The sequence below is a fragment of the Schistocerca nitens genome, chromosome 3 (assembly GCF_023898315.1).
Source record: "Schistocerca nitens isolate TAMUIC-IGC-003100 chromosome 3, iqSchNite1.1, whole genome shotgun sequence".
In the NCBI taxonomy this organism is placed as follows: Eukaryota; Metazoa; Arthropoda; class Insecta; order Orthoptera; family Acrididae; genus Schistocerca; species Schistocerca nitens.
Window position 1 is genome coordinate 36,803,412 of NC_064616.1, and position 21,122 is coordinate 36,824,533.

Sequence of the window (21,122 nt, forward strand, 5' to 3'; positions counted from 1 at the left end):
ACAGAGACGAGTTTTCACCCAAAATGACAGTACCATCGTCATCATCATCCTCTAATCCCAGTACATTTAAATCTTGTGGATGGTTCATAAATTGTTCATCCACAGTAGATATCATCTTTTACAATCAGAATGTTTCCACATTCATATAACTTGCAAGAGTCAAGTCTTTAACTGAAAGATCTGTATTTCCCTCTCCCTTCACTTGCATATGATCAGCCTTAATCAACTACATGACAGAAACTTTAGGGACATCTTTCACAAACAAGAGACAAATGGAATTTATGTTTCTTATTCTGAACAAGTCACTCGTATTACGTTTCATATTTATATCGATCATCGTTTTGAGGTAATATAATGACTGCTCCAATTGTTACAACACTTCTGCTTTAAGCTATAGCACTTTTAAACTGCTAGTTTTGTTTCTGTTATCAGAAAACTTTGCAGTATTTACAGCTTTTTTATATAATTTTATGCACTGTAGCCACTAATGTAATGAAACGTTTTCACCCAAAATCACAGTACCATCGTCATCATCATCCTCTAATCCCAGTACATTTAAATCTTTCCTGCGATCTTCAGGATATTCTCTCCCAGATCGTGATGCAGATGGATACTTGGAGCAGCCAGATGTCAGAATCAGAAGGGAACTGCAGTTTCAAAATTATGAATGTATTTAAACTTTTCTATTATTATTGATTAACACCAATGTTGTTTACAGTGTGGGGTCGTAACACTTCCAAATTAACAATCTCACATCAAAATCACCTTCAGTCTAAGAAACGAAATTCTAAATTCCAAACTCTAAATTCTAAAATTTTGCGAGACCTAAGGTCTGCTCACAGTCACACCTAGATGCTCTCCAAATAACTCATGTCATTGTGGGCACCTATTGACAGGAATGTTTTTCACCTCACCACCAAATCAGCTTACTGGGGCTTCGGATCAGAATTCCCATTGGTGGGCAAGGAAGTCATTCTTATGCATGTTATAGTGGTGAACGGTCAATGCAGCAAGCACACGAATGCTCCACTTCCCATTTGTGAACCAGTGCTAAGTGCTGCACAGTGACTGTTTGAGGATAAATCAGGAGAGTCGACCTTGTGCATTGGTTAGCAGCATGTAGTTTGTGAGTGCCACAGCTTTCTGAACAGGACCAGTCACATTCCCGCCATAAATGGCTCGCATGCTGCATCCTCTTTTTCATACCCGAGTCGTTTTGGAGAGCCCATGTTTCAACTCCAGAGGCCATTAATTCCATGTGCAGCAACACACACAACGGTCCTGTACGTTGTATTACTTCAAGCCAGTGCTGAGCGTCCATATGGACGATCCCATTTACTTCTCAATGGGTTTTTAATCTTCCTTCATGTGCGAAGGTGCTCAGTCACTGTATTTCTTTTACTTTTATGCGTTGTTTCCCACATCCCCTATGACGGCCAAACTTTTGGTGTTTTTGTTGAATTTTCTAACGTGTGTTAATCTTAGTGAAGGCCCCCAGGTAAGAATTTAACGTCGGTTTGTTTCTTTGCCATAACTGACGAACTAAGAACCTTGGCTACACAAATCAGGCCTCAAATTTTTGTACAGATCATTTTTTCTATCTATGTTTTGGTAAATAATGTGTAGTAGTATTTCTGACCTAATAAATAGCTTGTGTTTCCGAAAATTTGTCCAGAAGGTTTTTTCTTGCTTCACTGGAACATGCATTCGATGTATAACTTCCCACCTTCTCCTTCTGTTTCCCTTATGTTCCCTAGCTCTGTAGCGATGATGTGTGTTGTGCAGTGAAACATTTATGGCGCTGCAGTGTGTTTTCACACTAGTTATCTGGACTTCAAAGACCCTCCTTCTACTGCCCCCATTTCTCGCATGTTCCATGCATCGCACCTTCCCTGTTAGGCATGAAATAAATGAAATGTATTTGCAGTTGCGAACATTGACAACCATCAGCTGTATAATGGAATGACGACAATGAAAATTTGTGTCAGACTTGAAGCCGGATTTCCCGATTTTTGCGAGCGGTGCCTTCCTGTTAGGCTATCTGAGCACGACTCATGGGCAGACCTAAACTTCCATATGTCGGCAACCATGTGTCTACAAACTGTACTCATGTATCCATTATGTAAATTCCCATACAGGGGAGACATTGTACTTGAAAGTCGCTTATACGGTGTCAGGATGCACGCATGCATGTCCAAAGGAACACTGCTTTGTAATTTGGAATAACACAGGCACTGCAACATCGCATTTATCCAACGACACTGGGCAAACGACTTTCAAGTACAATGTCTCGCCTGTACTGGGACATACATAATGGATATACGAGTACAGGTTGTAATATGGTTGATGACATGTGTTTGTTTGGATCTGGCAGTGAGTTGTGCTTGGATTGCCTAATGGCACTGGTAACGAGAAGCATGAAATACGAGTTCAAGGTCAGGTTGCAACACTATAACTCTAATGCTCTACTGAATTATTTTGCTTTTGTTTTATTTAATGTTATAACATTGAGTATCTGTAAATGTGTTTGATTGAGTAGATAACATAAAATTGTTTACTCCTTTCTTTGTTAAAACTTTGATGTCGTGGTTTGATTCTATGCAATGTAGTATATCTGTCATTTAAATTCTTTGTCCGATTTGGAGGGAACAAAACTTACTGTATATAATTGTAATTTCTGTGTGAATTATTTTTTGGAGAAATGTTAATATGTGCAAATGTTCTGTTTTATTTAAAATGTTTGTTTGCTGTTATGTAAACTGCTGATCCTCACTTAGGGTTCTTAGTTATTCTGTATGTAATAGTCGTTGTGGTTCCCCTCGGGAACGGAACTGTGTAGCGCGCGCAAATTGTGGTTGGCCTAGGTGGAAAAGGTGGAACAAGAGTGAGTCGGGGACGAGCTACCAAACTGTGCACTGCCATGTAATAGTTGCATATTGTGCTGGTTCCGAGAGAGAGGCTTTTTCTGTTACTTTCTAATGCCTTGGATGGATGGATAAATAGCTGGAACGATTCTGGAATTGGTATTCATCATCGCCACCAAGAAGGGACAGAGTCCAGCAATTCTGCCTGCAAATCCACCTACCAACATGCAGTTGCCACCACATTGCGCAATCACTGTATCGGAATGCTATAATAATGTACAGTGAAGGATCAGCTCATCGGATGTTTTAGTATGCACAAATATAAGGTAACTTATAACTGAATTTATGTACCTACCTTGATTCTTCTCCTTATCATAACACCTCTCAGGTTCCTCTCCGTTTGAACTAAAGTGATTACCGAGTATCCCTACAGAAAGAACATTAAAGGCCAGTGTTTTTGCTAATTAATGCCTCTTGAACACAGTAAAAAAAAGTTAAAGTTAATGTGGCAAGAAAGTGAACTAAAGTAATTGATGCTTGCAGAAAATAATTTTTCTATTAAAACTGCTTATTAATATGTTGTTCCCAACTTCAAAATTAAACGTTCTTAATGTTGAGGCTTATAAAGTTTTGCTTAGTAAATGATCACATTACTGCCTGTTGTAAATCGCAGAAGGTGAGTCAGTATCTTACATATATGTTAATTCTGTGTCTCACTGTAGTAAAAGTGGAAAACTGCAGTTGTGAAAAGTTATATACTCATGTTTACTAAGTGTTTGTCTCTCTTGTGTATTAGAACTGCATATTAACAGTATAACAGGATCCACAGTTTGTCTATTGTGTTAATGTTCGCCAACAAGTAACGGAAAGACCACTAATTATGAAAACCATAATTTCTTTATTCAAATGATAGTGAGAAGCAACCTGTTAGTGGATTCCAATTGACTTTCATTTTTAAATAGTAAAGTATTTAACTGAGAGAGACTTAACATATGTCCAATTTATGATCCTGCAGTGAATGTTAATAGTAATGTTATAAAGACCGTTCAGTTTGAACAAGCCCTGAAGGTAATAGTGTGTTTTGGTATCTGTTATATTTTTGCAAATAGTTCGTGCTGCTCCAGTTGTTAGCTTCAATCTTAACGTAAACATATGTATGTGTCAGAGTTCATTGCACTTGCGTGTGGCCAAGTATAGGTTGTGTTTATCCGTTAAAGTTACTAATAACTATTTTCTTGAACGAGAATGTTAATCATTCTCTTGCCTAGTTAGGCTGGCGACCGTTTTCTTTATGAGTTAAACAGTGCAGATAGGCAAAATTTTGTTTGTTACTGTTCAAATATTTACGTAACTCTGACTTTCATTTGCGATAAGCCACCTCCGTTAGGTACAACACGGTCAACATAACAAAATTCCTCTCAGAGGGTAACACTGCTCTGTTGCTTTATACCCTAATTGCTTTAACAAGATAGTTTTATTTCACGACCTGCTTCCAACTTTAAGGTTATGGTATAGCAGTAGCGGACAGAAGTGTTATAAGGTCTGGTTCAAATTTTCATGATTTTAATTTCATTGTACAGCTGATGGTTGTCCATATTCACAACTATGAATACATTTCATGTATTTCATAAAAGCTGCAGTCGCCAAAGTGCCTGTTCCTTTGGACATTTGTGCATGTCGTTCATGGCAGAGTGTTTCATCCAGTGAGACCCCTGCACCTAGTCTGCCCAACCTGCTGGCACAGATGGCTCCACAAAGGCAATCCTCAGACGGTCTGGAATTATGACACACCGCAGTTCGCCTTTACCAGTGCTAAATTCGAGACTGCTGTCATGGTGGCGGCTCACATTGTCACCAACCCTCCGCAGTCTGGCAGCTAATGTATATTAAAAGGGGGCCTAGTCATTCAAAACACAGCACTCCGACACACTATTTTCTTCAGAAGAGTGTCCTGATGTGAAGCCCACCCAGCTTATGCAATACCTCCATGCCTTAGCCAAACTCAGTTTATTGCTGGACAAGCTTTTATTCCAGAGCTGGAATTCTTACGTGCCTGCTGTGATCTATAGAGCACTCACCATGCAGGACTCCCGCCACTGCCATAATAGCAGTCTGTGTGCTTTAGTCCCTCATCCCCCCGCTGGCTGCAGCCACCACCCAGTCCCTTTACCCCCACCACCTGCTTCAGCCCCCTTCCACTGCCAAGGCAAAATGGCCCCATCGTAAATGGGCCATGTATGATCGGGAATTGCTCACAGTCTATGAGACAGTGAAGTACTACTGTTCTTCTGTTGAGGGATGCTCTTTCACCATGCCTCCATGATGCCTTGGCAAGTACAAGACTTTCATGTACCATGACCTCACGTAGTGCACTAATGTAATGCTATGCGTCAATGCATCAATGCATGCCAGCCACAAATCCGCCCAAAATACTTAGGCCCTTATCTCGTTTTACAATGAAAATAAAAAACATTTACTTTGAATCTCAATGGCGTCCCCTCAGTTGTGTCCTCAACAATTTTAAACCAGCTCACATGCTCACCCTCAATGATGCCTGTATGCCACCAACAGCTGAGGTCTTCCTGCCCATCACTGTTGCTGCTGATTTCATGACCAATGTCGCCCCGGTCACTACTGGTGCCATCCCAATGTCACACCCAGCACCTCTGAACCCATTGCTGTGCCACGCAGCACTTTCTTTTCTGATTTGTAGTCCCAATGCCATTGCACCTCACCAGGTCCACCTTCGGCCATGTGGTCCATTGTGCCATTGTGCCAGTCGCCTGCTGTGTGTTTTGGACAGCCTCCTGCCACCACTCACAGTGGGTCACCTGCGCTACCTTCCACCAAACCCACCCACATGGCAGCTGCCACCCACTTCTGTACTATGCCGCCATTGCCGCCACACCACCCCAGACACTGGCAGTAGTCAGCTGTTTGCCCACATTACAAACCATTCCTGCATGCACTGCTGTCACTGTGACAACTGTCAGCTACCATGGACCACTTCTGTTGCCAGCTCCCACTACTCGACTGACCTCGCGCTACCACGTCAGCAACACTCACTGCTACTTCACCCACATCCCAGCATTTGATGTCCCGGAGCTGCATCCAGAGTTATTAGCCCAACATCCTCCTCTTAGGGTGTGTGGGGGGGAGGGGGACTGGCCCCTCTCTAAATTCTAAAATTTCACGAGTTGTGCAGTCTGCCCTAGCGGCGACTCTCTCCTTACAGTCACACGTAGATGCTCTCCAAAGCACCCACGACATAGTGGGTACTACTGACAGGAATGTGTTCACCCACAGTACTGCGACCTGCCTACCGGGGCTTCCGCTCAGAATTCTCATCAGCGTGGGAGGCAGGCGTTCTTCTGTGTGTTCTGGTGATGAACGGTCTATGCAACTGGCCCACGAATGCTACACTTTTCGTTCGTGAACCAGTGCTTCCAACATGACATGAGTGCTGTACATTCTGTACTGAGACTATTCGAGGGTAAATATGGTGAGTTGATCTGGTGCAGCAGTTAGCGGCAGAGAGCCTGTGGGCATCACAGCTTTCCGATTAGGATCAGTTGCACTTTAGTCATTTATGGCTCGCGCATCGCATCCTCTTTAGCATTCCCGAGACGCCTTGGAAAGCCTGCCTTCCAACTTCGGAGGCCGTTATTATCACGTGCAACGACAATGTAAGCATTTTGTATGTTGTTCTGCTTCGTGCAGTGTCGAGATTCCATGTGGAGTGTCCCATTATCACACAGCTTTTAACGTTCCCTCACTTGCGACGGCACCCAGTCACTGTATCTCTCTTATTTTTATTCGTTGTTTCCCAAGGCTTTTACAAGGGATGAACTTTAGTGTTTATCTTTGTCTAACCTAATAAATAGCTTGTTTTACCGAAAATTCGTCCCACTGACTTTCCGTTGCTTCAGTGGAACACGCATTCCATACATCGCTTCCAGATTTCTCCTTCCATTTCCCTTAAGTTTACTGGCTCTATATGCATTACTCAGTGAAATTCTTACGGCACTACACCGCGTTTCCACAAAACTAACTTTTTCTCAGACAAGGATGGTGTAAGGCAGGAGCAGGCACAGCATGCTAAACTTCGCATGGCCTATGTGTGCGGGCTGTGCATGGGCCAAGGCTCAACCTGTCTTGGCTTTACTCGTTCTTTCGCGGAAGTATTTGGTACAGCACGGCATTACATTTAGTAGTGCAGTGCGGCTTTTTTTTTTTTTTTTTTTTTTTTTACTACCCTCTCCAGTTCGGCAGAATCTTGGTGTCAGCACTGTTTACTCTTCACTATTTTTTCGTAATGTGAAGAACATTCACAGATCCTGGGGCTCTTTGCACAAAAAGAGGCAGTCTAGCGATCTATCATTACAAAACTTTAAAAATGAATGAGAGTGACAGAAGAGAGGGATGAGAATACTCAATATGCACTGGGGTCCAAAATTAAAGCAACAAAAGGAAATTTTGCAGTGTTACGTTTATTTTGCCACAAATCGGTGTAAACAGGTGATACTAAAGCAGAAATATTGTAAAGAATACAGAACACAAACAGCTGCAACATGCATGATGGTAGACAAAAATGTTGCCTCGTTTTTTTTTACTTAATGGATTTGAACACACATTCCGACAACTGGTCAGTGTGCTCGGTAAGGGGTGTGACCACCTCTGGCAGCAATACAGGCTTGACGATGACGGGGCATGCTGTGAAAGATGTCATCAGTAACACCCATTCTTCCCGCAGAACTGCTCGCAGTCTTGTAGAGTGGTTGGTGGATGCTGACGTGATGCAGGCCGTCTCCCTAGGGCATCCCTGACACGATCTATGGGATTCAAATCGGGAGAGGCAGCATGCCACGCCATGCATGCAATATCTTCTTCTATTTCCAAGGAAACATCAACCACTCGTGCTCTTTGAGGTTGAGCATTATTGTCCATCAATACGACGCCTGGGCTCACGGCACCTAGCAACAACTGCAGATGAGGTCCCAAGATCTCGTCACGATACCTGACAGCAGTTAAACCTTGCCGAATCACCCGTACATTTCGTGATGATGGGCTTGAGTGGTAAACATAATCCCTGCACACGCCGTTAGGGGCCCTCCTGGATATCAGTCTCTTTCCACAATGTTTTGGTCCTGAAATTGTGTTCCACATTCCTTCCAGATACGAATCCATCGAGAATCACTCTCCAGACTAAATTGGGACTCATCTGTGAAAGCAACACTGGCCACTGTTCGACCGTCCAGGTGGCATGTAGATGACTCCACTCCAGACGTTCCCTTCTGTGAAGACGCATCAGAGGTAGACATACAGCATTTCTCCGACAATAAAGGCCACTGTGCTGAAGCCTTCTGCACACCGTTTGCCTCGATAAAACACATCCAGTGGAGGCTGTGACCTCACATGCCAGTTGCCATGCTGTAATAAGGCGGTAATGTCGTGCCCTTACGTCCAAATAACGGTCCTATCTTTTGAAGTCACACGTGGTCGGTCCTGTCCTGGTCTTTAGGATACAGTTTCAGCATCTATAAACCGTCGCTACATCTGAGAAACAAGAAAACGATTCTCTTTAAGCCATTGAGCCAAATCAGTTTGTGATTGTCCTGCTTACTTTCTTTCTACGGCCCTCCACCGCAGAGAGTGTGGCAGGCACCTTCTCTGTGCCATAATGCACCGTCTGTGACTGTGTACACAGTGACTGTTGATGTGAGGCTACCCGGTATACACTAACTCGTGTAGTAGGTGTCCTGACGTCATCACTGGCAGAGCTGTCCATTGACTGGAATGTCATCATCCTTGCAGAACACGATCATACAGACATATGTTGACAATTTGTGTGACTGTATCGACAATTAGACATAGGACAGGGAAATAGCGATTTGCTGCTTTAATTTTGGACACCAGTGTATATTATGCAGTCGCGTGAGTCATAGGTACTGCAGGTTTGCTATAAAACAATATTACAATACCGTGCAGAATGAGTTTAAAGATGTAGTTCACAATGAAAGAGCAAAAACGTACAATGATCGACAGATGGGATTCATTGTTCTGTGCATCAAGAAGCACCTTGTGCTGAATTGGCAGGCATGCAGAACTTGATGAAATTGTTCATAGAAATAGCAAAATTCCTGAAATTGCACACATTCATCTACGTCTACACCTGCATCCACCTGGATACTCTGCAAATCTTAAAAGCCTGACAGAGGGTTCATCGAACCACCTTCACAGTAATTCTCTATTATTCCAATCTCGAACAGTGCATGGAAAAAGCGAACACCTAAATCTTTCCGTGCAAGCTCTGTTTTCCCTAGTTTTATTATGATGATCGTTTTTCTCTGTGTAGGTCGGCGCCAGCAAAATATTTTCGCATACTGAGGAGAAAGTTGGTGACTGAAATTTCGTGAAAAGATTCCACTTCTGCGAAAAACGCCTTTGCTTTTATCATGTCCTCCTCAAACGCTGTATCATGTCAGTGACACCCTCTCCCCTATTTCTCGATAATACAAAATTTGCTGCTCTTCTTTGTACTTTCTCGATGTGCTCTGTTAATCCTATCTGGTAAGGGTCCCACACTGCACAGCAGTACTCCAAAAGATGATGGACAAGCATAGTGTAGGCAGTCTCTTTAGTAGATCTGTGACTTTTCTGAGTGTCCTGCAATAGAACACAGTCTTTGGTTTACCTCCCCCCCCCAACATATTCTGTTTGTTCTTTCCAATGTAAGATATAATTGTAATTACTAGATATTTAGTTGAATTTATGGCCTTTGGATTTGACTAATTTATGGTGTAACCAATGTTTAACAGATTCGTTTCAGCATTCATGTAGATGGCCTCACAATTTTCATTATTTGGGGTCAATTGCTAGTTTTTGCACTATAAAGATATCTTTTTTTATATCTGTTGCAATTTGCTTTTATCTTCTGGTGACTTTACTTGACGATAAACGACAGCATCATCTCCAAACAACCTAAGATGGCTGCTCAGATTGTCTTCTAAATGGTTTAAATAAGTAAAGAACAGTGGTGGGCCTATAACACTACTTTTGGGGAACGCCAGAAATCACTTCTGTTTTACTCGATGACTTTCCATAAGTTACTGTGAGCTCTGATCTCTCTGACAGGAAATCACAAATCCAGTCACATAACTGAAACGATATTCCACAAGCACACAAGGCTACAAACCGCTTGTATGGTACAGTGCCAAAAGCCTTCTGGAAATCTAGAAATACGGGAGATATTTGAAACCCTTGTCAATAGTACTCAACACTTTGTGTGAGTAATAATCGCGCAAACAAGTTTGACAATCGGCGCGGTGGCTGATGGGAGCGACTGTAAATGGGAAATGCCTTTACGGTCGCTCCCATCAGCCGCCGCGCTGAGTATCAACTTTGTTTGCGCGCGTTTTAAGAGCGAGTTGTGTTTCACAAGAATGATATTTTCTAAAGTCATGTTGACTGTGTGTCAATGGCCCATTCTCTCAAGGTGATTCATAATGTTCGAACACAATCCTGTTGCATATCGACGTTAATGATGTTGGTCAGTAATTTAGAGGATAACGCTACCACCTTGCTTGAATGTTGGTGTGACCTGTGCAGCTTTTCAGTGTTTGGGTAGGAATCTTCAGTCTTATTCCTCTGTCAGGTGCTACAGTCGTCAATGGAACTGAATGGGAGTATGAGGATTATATACTACAAAGTACAGTGGTTAAGTCAAGGGGTGTAACTAGAACTATTTTCCGATTTAAAACTCTCTGTTGTTGAATTTAAGAAGAAAAAAGAGTCCAGGATCAAATATTAGAACCTTCAGAGTGGATTGGAGGCCTCGAAATTTAAGTGGACTTGAAAGTGCTCTGCCCTCAGTAAAACATAGCAAGGTGAGAAAAAAAATTATTTCTGATTTGACTGGCGTGCATTTAAACAGAAAATCGCCTTATGGAAGGGACACATTCTGACAAACACATCCAGTTTCCTAAGCGCACTGGTGTCAAAGAAAACATGGGGTCTGAAGAATTCCTTGTGGCCTTGAAAGAATTAATAGGACAGTTTCCTAAACGTTTTGAGGATACTACTAATCTTACATCTGTTTTTGAGTTGTTTTCGAGACTGTCGTTTCAGATGAAAGTGCCGCTGGGCGTGTGCAGATGTAACAGACTGACATGCAATGTAATGCCCATTTCAACGAAAAATCCTTTTACATTGAAGCTCTCCAGGATATCTATGTTGCTGTCCTCAGTTAGGGGTTCCACATCCCCATACTGATTGATTTATTGATCCATTTTCATCTACAGCTGCACACAATGCAACATATATTTGGATTTTTATGTTAATATTAACAGTTTATATATAATTACACATTTGTACATAATAACACACATTAATATTTCAATTAATGAGGAATACTTAAATAAATGTTGTTACGCTATATACAAAGAGATAATATACAAATGTTCCTCTGTAAGAGACTACATTGGGTTAACATAGAATTTTTTTTTGTAGATATTCATTTACTGTGTAAAAGTAATTATCTACCAAATATGACTTCAATTTAAATTTCAAGTGACCAATGTTCTGCATATGTTTAATGGTATCTGGCAAAGTATTGTATAGTTTGATACTAGGATGGATAAGACTGTTTTGAAATAACTTTGTGTCGGCACTTTGAACATGTACATCCAATTTTTGTCTTATAGCTGTGTATTACGTGATTTTGAGTGATGAGCGGTCTTTTTGTGTATAAGTTCCGTTTTAATTACATTATATTTCCAAGTACATACATGCAAGGAATAAGTAGGATCATCTTTTTTTGAAACAATGGTCTATATGATTTGCGATTATCTACCCCTTCCACTATTCTTATAATTTTTAAAATTTTGAATGTTTTGATGTTATCTCCAGAATTTCCCCAGTACCTAATCCCATACTGGAGGTGAGATTGTACGACTGCATAATATACAGACTGAAAAGTGTTGTAGCAGGTACAATTTTTTAATATATGCATCACAAAAGAAGAAGTACTTAATTTTTTGTTCATTTGCTCAATATGTGTTTTCCAATTCAAGTTGTCTTGTAGATTAAATCCAAGAAATTTGGCACAAGCTGTGTTGTAATTGTCTGTCCATGTGGCTCTAGATTTGGCGATATCAGATTTTTTGTTTGCGCTGTGTGTATATTCGTAGCTACAGTTTTTCCAGTGTTTATTAAGTCATTGTTATCAAAGTAATATGCTAGCCTGTCAGTGGCTTCTCTTATGTTTTTTTCAAGGGTTTCTTCTGAGTTTCCTGTAATTAGAATGCTTGTATCATCAGCAAATTGGAATATTTTCCAGCTGGTGTAGCAATTTATCATGATTTATAATGTCAAATGCCTTTGACAAATCTAAAAATATGCCCATGGTAAGTTTTTTGTTGTCTAATGCTAACAGAGCCTCAAATAGAAGGAAGTGAACTGCTGATTCGGTTGAATGGTTTACTCTAAATCCATGTTGAGATTCTGACGCAATGCCATTATCCTCCTAGAAGTCTGTTAGTCTCTTATTGAAGAGCCCTTCTAATATTTTTGAGAAAACAGACAAAAGTGCCAATGGTCTGTAGTTGGAAAGATCATATTTGTTTCCTTTCTTGTACAATGGCTTTACTTTTGCTATTTTCAAACATGAAGGAAAAGTTCCTGTAGCTAAAAATGGGTTACATAGGTGAGTTAAGGGCTGAGTAATCAGGACCCCACATTTCTTTGCCTCCTTTACTATTTTATTTACGATACATTTACATTTTTTGAAGTAATTATCAAACTCCAGATTGTGCTGTAACTTCTAGCAATATTGTGTAGGTACTGTTTCCTAGCACAAGATTTCCTTATACCACTAGTAATCCATTTCTTGCATTTAGTGGTTTGGGTTGTTTTGGCTTTCAGTGGAAAAGCAAGATCAAAATAATATTTAAATATATTCATGAATGTCTCAAACTTATCAGAAATATTTTCCCTACTATACATTAGTTCCCATGATTCTTGTTGGAGATAATTCTGGAATGTTTGTACTGCAGCATTACTGAAAGTTCTGCCCATATGTGTAGTCTTCCTCATATAATTATAGGATGAATTTGTGTTTACATGAAAGCATGATGGTTTGCCAGTCCAGCTTTAATTACAGCTGATTTATATTTTGTTTTGGAGCTAATTATTGTTTGATCTATAGTGGTACTAGAATGATTCATTTCGCATGTAGGGAAGTGGATTGTATTCTCCAAATTGTTGGCTGTTAATATGATCATCAAATCAGATTTTGAATTGCTTGGCTTATTAAAGTCTAAATTTAGGTCTCTACATACAAGAACTGTTTTTTGGTTTGTTACTGCTTCATTTAGCAAAGTATCAAGCTGAGTGTTGAATTTTTTAAGTGGCTATCTGGAGATCTATATAAACATATTACAATTAACTTGAATGCTGGAATTTCTATGCCTAATATTTCAAAATCTTTCTCAGCGTTTAAGGATTCAACATTGTTTAAGTTATTGAATTTGATATCTTTCTAATGTATATGCAGTTCCCTCCATGTGTAAACTGATCGCTACACGTTTGTGCTGCTAACACACAATCCGTTACTTTCACTGTCTTTAACTCAGTTTCTTTCAGGCAGTGTTCAATTAAGCAAAGTATATTAACATATCTGAGTTCACCTGACAGCTCTCTTACTTTATTCCTAAGTGACTGTACATCCTGATAAAGAAGAGTGACCTGGTGAGATTTTGGGTTTGTTCTGATTGTACTTGGTTGACTATTTACCTTTATTCCTGAATTTAAATTATGTGGGAAATCTTCTTTCTCATCTTGAAGTGTGCGTTGGTTTTCTCTGTTGCTCATAAGAAAATGTCCTGATGCTGAACAGTGGCAGTTCTCCATCTCTTTGGTCGTTCTTCTTGTGTGGTTGATGTGGTTTCTGTTTTTGCTGCAAGGCCTGCTACTGGAGGTGTTGTTGATAGGTGCACTATTTATTCTAATTTGATCATGAGACCTTTTGGGAAACAAAAAATTTTGCAGATGACATGGTTGCCTTACACTTCCTTTCACTGGAATTGCTGAACTTCCTCTTGTTGTTGGGGTGGTAGTAGTTGGTGTTGTTACTGCTGTTGTAGGTGTAACTTTCACTCTTGTAGGTGATGTTGATTTGGAGGTCCTTATTGCCAGTAAGCCTTCAGCTAGTGGTGAATTTTCAATTGCTACTGCTGTTAGAGTTGTTGGTTTTGTTGAGGCTTGATTTGGCACAGAAGTTGGAGTGGACATTGCTGTCTCTGCAGAGGTGTTTGTTGTCATCGGTGCTTCAGTGTGTATTTCGTTGTAATGCTGTCATTATTTTACAAATTTTTACGCATGTAATTCTCTTGCCTTTGCCATTCATGTGCTTACCAACTTAGTGTAAGAGTCCCTCTCTAAATAATCCACATTTATATAAAACACATTGTATGTTTTACATATTTCAGTGAAAAATTGATTTGCTTTCTGTATTTCTGTGTTAAGCACAACGTAGAAATTAAATCATGCCTTTGTAGAATTCCTACAACCGTCACATGTTTCTTTCGCCCGAGTTTCAGCAATGTATTAGGCTACATGTTGCTCTACTCATGTTATTTTTATAGACGTCATTTCCTCCTGCTGTGATAATACGCCACTGTTTTTTTCCCATGTGTGTATGTTTTTTGCTATTTCCCACATTGGTGCTCTTGATTGCACGTATCCACAGACTTGCAGTTTATGTTCATTACATAAAATTTTTGCCATGCCTCGACTATGCTCATCAGAATGAACGAATATTTCGTTTTGATCAGTATTTCTAGTCAAGTTTTTCCCTCTAGCATAGTCGTGTTGACTCTACATTGATTTTCACTCATAGGTGACCTTGATTTAGTCTGTATGTTGTTGTTTTTCACTGGACTTTCATTGCAGTCTCTTTTGTTTACAGTGAAGTTGCACGAATACAGCTTTTCAATGTCTGGTGATAGATTTATATTTATACTATATTTCTCCGCCTTTTGCTTCCAGTCTTCTTTCAACATCATCAGAAGCTGGAAGCTGTTTGTTAATTCTAAGTTAAAACTCGATTGGTCACGTTTTACACAATTTGTATTTTTAAGGTTGATGTATTCATCCTTTTGCATTCTTTCCCCAAAGAAATAATTGACACTAAGCTGTGTCATTTGCAATTCAATATGGCGAACGTGGTTTCTGGTAATTTCAAGCTCTTGATGTAATGCAGCTGTAACGTTTACTCCCTCATATGCACGATTATTTCCTGTAGCAATAACTCGTCTGATGCACTGCACAAAGCCACAATGACACCATGTGTTTCTTGGTCCTAAATGCTTTAAACACGATGAGTGGATCCACACATGAGTTATCGGACATGACACCATTATCCACATTTTTCTTGCACTTCACGCACTTTAGATGCAATAAATTGCCGTTTTTCGCTGGACGATTTACTATTGCTTGTATACGTGACACCATTTTGGATATAATGAGGTCGCAAAAGTGCAATAATATTTCGATCGACAAATTCGTGTGAACGACCTTTTTTCTTATGAAACTAAATATGTCACGATGATGTGGCAATCTAAGTGCGAAAAACTGTGAAATTGTCTGCGTTAGTCCTTATTCCGACAGTGTGTATCAGAAAACAATCTTCAGCCAGCCAAAGCGAATAAAAACTAATGGAAATTCGTTTTGTTTGTGATTTATGTTATTGCTAAGAGTGAAATGTAAACCAAGTCGTATACAGTGCGACTGCAGTGCTGTTTAAATGCGGCGCGTCCGCAGTTTCCCTCTCCTCACGCTCAGACGGCATGGCGTGGCAACGCGTGAAATGTGCAGCGTCGCTGAGTGCTATGGCACTGGTGCCAGAGCACAGTTCATGTGCGGAATCCGTGACCGCTCCTGATCTAAGGGAACAGTGTAAATTACTCCACTTTTGCTGTCAGAGAAACATCGAATTCTCTCTGTCACATAACTGAAAATGTACTTCGCACACATGTAAACATAGCATAGTGGCCAGAATTCGTATTGTAAACATGGACTGGTACTGGACTATGTGGTAATTTGGGTCATGATTCACAATATCACACAAGAAATACTATATTCACACTTGTTCCATTAATAGAAATTTTAAAGCGAAAGGAAGAGCAATTTTGATTCATACTTACCACAAGCTGTTTTTTGGGATAAAATTTTCTCTGCACACCATGCATGTTCACATTTCTCACAACTTTTTGTCACTTTGTAAATGAGACATGCTAAATTTTCGCTCTGTCTAGTATTTACATTAACAACCTAGAGCATAACACTCCTGTATCGGTATGATTCAGCAGATTTATCTGCCAGTGCCTATTCTTAATAGCATGTAACTGACATATAACTAAATTAACCCAATTAAGTCAAACACACAGCTTTGAATACTATGATGTTACTTTTTGCTGTTGTAATGTTCTTAAGAACAGTTGAATGCACACAGCATTGGGTATTACAAGGTCAAATGCACATAGGAATGGCACTGGATGGACATGTGGCTGTATTGTGGTGAAGATATGGTGTTGTTTTGCACGCAGATATGGCATAGTCACAGACTTCTTTCATTGTTTGTGCCACATACGTTTGCAGCCACGGCAGATGATCCAAAGTGATGCATGGCAGTGAGGTCCAAGTGGCACTCTGGTGTTTTTATTTGTGGGTCAAATGTGGTGCCACACAGTCTGATTGACAGTGAGACTGAACTTAATGACAACTACCACCTGAGAGTTCATACATTTCAGGTCTAGCATAAATGTAGAAGAGGTTTATCTGAAGCTTCTAACCTGGAGCATTGTTACAAATAAAATTATATACATGCGAGTGTTCAGTGAACGCAATGAAATGAAACGTGAGAACGTTTTTAGGAAGTATGTCGGATTACACTCTGTAATAAATCTAGGAGATAGCTATTGTGGTCATAATTAATTGTTTTTGGTTTCTTATAGTTGTGTTGCCAAACTGAGGTCTTGAGAATATCCCAACACAAATGGGAATAACGTTGTGTAAGATATAAAAATCTTGAATGATAACATCAACTTTCGAAGGGTTGTAACTCAGTTGTGTATTAGTAGTTCATTAATCAGAAACTGTCATAAATTTAAGAACATAAACCTTCATAAATTTTGCCTAGAGTGGCATATGGCAGCATGTGTGACAAAAGTAGAATTCCATAATTAATCCTTCGTAATCATAAGTTTGTACTGATGACCCACATGTAATTATAATCTGTTCACAAATCACCTTAACCTCTGTTGGCCTGTTAAACAACAAAAAAGATATAAAATGCGGTTGACAGCTATTTTAATGCAAATTTTCGTAAAAACTTCCAGTAAGAATTTATTACTGTCAGTTAACTTGCTACTGTTAATTCCCCAACAAAAGTAGCTAACTGCTCAAAAACAACCATTGATAATATGTTTATAAAAAGGTTTAATGAACAAGATAATATTACAAAACAAAAAAATGGAAACACTAGGTTGGAATATCAATAACATAAAGAAAAATACGGATTGCTACTTACTCACCTTGAGTTACAGACAGGCGCAATTAAAATACTGTTACGATTTAGCTTTCAGCCAAAACCTTCTTCAGAAAAGAAAACACAGACATTTTCATTCACACAAGCAAGCACAGCTGACACACACATGATCATCCCTGGTAGCTAAGAGCAGAATGCAACTGTCACATTGAATAAAAGCAGCAATCTGGAGAGGTTGCAGAAGAGGATGGGGAAGGGACAGTAGGATAGGGAAGGGATAGGTGGGGGAAGAGAGAAGCACTGTCTGGCAGAGCATGCAGGGACAAGATGGAGGCATGAAGACTGCCAGTCACACCATTGAGAGATTGTGGGGTAGGGAGGAAAAGGGGGAATGGAGAGCAGAAAAGGAAAGGAGCAGGGAAGGGGAAAGACAGGCCGGTGCCTTGGCAGAAGGCAGCACATAATGAAAGTGAGGGGATGTCAATTGGGAGAAGATGATAGGGCGGAGGGGACAGAAACTATTGGGTAGAGGGTGGGGGACAGTAGGTTACCATATGTTGAGGCTGGGATAATTTCAGGAGTGGATAATACGTTGTAAGGATAATTACTAGTTGCACAGCTGGTAGCTGATGGGAGGATCCAGATGGCCTGGATTCTGAAGCAGCCATTTTTAAATCAAGCATGTTGTGTGCATTTTGAACCACAATTTGGAGGTAGCCATTAATCCTGGTGGACAGCTGGTTGGCAGTCATGCTGAAGTAAAACGTTGTGCAATGACTGAAGCAGAGCAGGTATATGACACAGCTGCTTTCACAGGTGGCCTCTGATGGAGTAGGACAAGCCTGTGATGCGACTGGAATAGGAAGTGCTGGGTGAATGGATTGGGCAGGTCTTGCGCCTAAATCTTTCATAGGGATTTGATCCCCATGACAAAGGACTGGGATTGGGAGTGTCATATGGATGGAATAGGATCTTGTGTAGTTAGGGTGAGCCATGGAACACCACATTAGGAGAATTGGGAAGCATTTGGGTAGGATGTCCCTCATTTCAGGGCATGATGATAGGTTATCATAGCCCTGGTGAAGGATGTGGTTCAGTTATTTCAGTCCACCACCAGCTTTTATGAGCTGTGCAGATAGGAGTTACCCTTACAAGACATTGTCAACTTCCAGAATTATCCCGGTGCCAACCAATGGCAATGCATTCTCTCCACACCCTCCACCCAACAGTTTCCACCTCGTCTGTCTTATTAGCTCCTCCCCATTTGCATCCCCTCACCCTCATTGTGTGCCGCCCTCTGCCAATGCCCCCACCCATCTTTCCTTTTCCATGCTCTTCTCCTTCTCTGCTCCACATTCCAACCCCCTCCTCCTCGCCCCCTCCCCCCCCGCCACCTTCCTGTCGCAGAACCTTCCAAAGCTGCGCCTGACAATCCTCAAGCCTCCATCTAGTCCATGCATGCTCCGCCAGACAGCGCTCTTCTCACCTCCCACCCATACCCTACTATCCCTTCCCCTTCGCCTTCCCCACCCCTTCAAGGTAACTGCTTTTGTTCAATGTGACATTTGCATCCCAGTCTGAGCTGCCAGGAATGGTTATCACATCTGCATGAGGTGTGCTTACTTGTGTTAATGAATGTGTGTGTGTGTGTGTGTGTGTGTGTGTGTGTGTTTGTGTGTGTGTGTGTGTGTGTGTGTGTGTGTGTGTGTGTGTGTGTTTTTCTCTGAAGAAGGCTTTGGCCAAAAACTGTATTGTAATAGTCTTTTTGTTGTGTCTGTCTGCAACTCAAAGTGTTATCTTTACAGTGAGAAGCAATCTATGCTTTTCCTTATATTACATAATCCTTAGTTAATGACCTCTCAGACCATGACATGCAGTTCCTTTTGTGAAATGTTAATACTGGATAAGATAAAAAAATCTACTAAATCTGATTTCAAGAGGATAGGCATTAAGCCAGAAAATGATTACTATAGGAAACTGCTCAAAGACATGAATGAAAGTGATGTGTATGGCATTCATGACAGTAATGAAAAATGCAAATCTTTTTTTAATAAAGTCTTTATCTTAACTGAAAATCGTTTTTCCCTAAAAATAACCCATATTAAATCAAGGTGCACAAAAATCTATGGATTATTCAAGGAATAACGGTATCTGGCAAGACAAAAAGGGACTGTATCTGTCAGTCAGAAACAGCTCTGATGTTGTCCATCTGCTTAGCTGAGTGGTAACGTGCTCGCCTCCCATGCAAGCGGGCCCGGGTTTGATTCCCGGCCAGTCTGGAGATTTTCTCCGCTTGGGGACTGGGTGTTGTGTTGTCCTCATCATCATTTCATCCTCATCAGGACCCCCAGTGTGGTGTAGACTGAAATAAGACTTGAACTTTGCGGCTGAACTTCCCTGGATGGGGCCTCCTGGCCAACGATGCCATACACTCATTTCCATTTAGCTCTGATGTTGATGGTGTAGCTCATTACAAGACATACTGCAAAATATTAAAGTTAGTAATATGGACTACAAAGCAAATACATTAAGTGCAAAAGTTAATTGCATCACATAACAAAACAAAGGCAGTTTGGGATATAGTGAAGGAGGGGACTGGCAGAACAAGACGTGAAGAGGGGCAGATGCCAGTAAGAGTAAATGATACATTGGTAATAGATGTGAGCTGTGTTGCAAAAAGTTTTAGCAAGCATTTCGTAACTGTTCCTAGAAGATACTGCCATGGAATATCTGAGGCCAGTCATTACAAATAACTTTAATTTATAAATAACATCCCCATTACCAACAGAAGTAATTTCTATCACAAAATGTTTTAAAAAGTATTCTTGTGGTTATGATAAAATATCACAAAGTTAATTAAAGAGTGTGTTTCTGAGTTCCACAACATATTATGCTATATGTGTAACCAGTCATTTATCAGTGAAACATTTCTTCAGTGATTCAAATATGCTGAAGTAAGGAGATAAGGAAATATCATAAAATTCGTCCTGCTTCAGTAATGGTAGCATTCTCGAATATTTTAGAAAAGGTACAATAAAATCGCTTTCTAATTCGCCTGACAACAAATAACACATTGCCAAAGTCAGAGTTCGGGTTTCTAAATGGTTTAATTGATGAGAAGGTTATCCACACATACAATGAGAATGTACTTAACTCATTAAACAATAAATTATGGGCTACTGGTATCTTTTGTGATCTGTCAAGAGTATTAGACTGTACAAATCACAATATCCTGTTAAGTAAATTATAATTAGAAATTGCTCCTAAATGGTTCAAATCCTATATATCTGACAGAAAACAGAGGGTGTCAGATGGAGGAGATATGTTGAAACGGTACAGTAGTTTCCGCTCTATAAGCAGCAGGTTTCGCTGCTCGCTTGCACCGGGAAATAGGAACAGAGGCGGCTCCGCAGCCAATTTTATTACACGACGCGGCCAGCCGCGGGTGCAACAGAACCCATGTGGACAGGTGGAAAGAAATGTGTCAGGCTTCATAATACGTATTTATATGTGGCGTGTATTATTCATTTCTTGTACTTGAATGTGATTCTGCACATGAACTTTCCTAATCCTCCTCACACCTTTCCGTAAAGTGTGGCCAAATCTTTGTTGGGAAGTAGTTCTGTAGTATAGTAGTGCCAACCTTACTCCTGGCTAGGGGATCAGAGAGACAGCACTGGCAGGTAAAAGTCAAAGACTTTCCAGTGTCACAA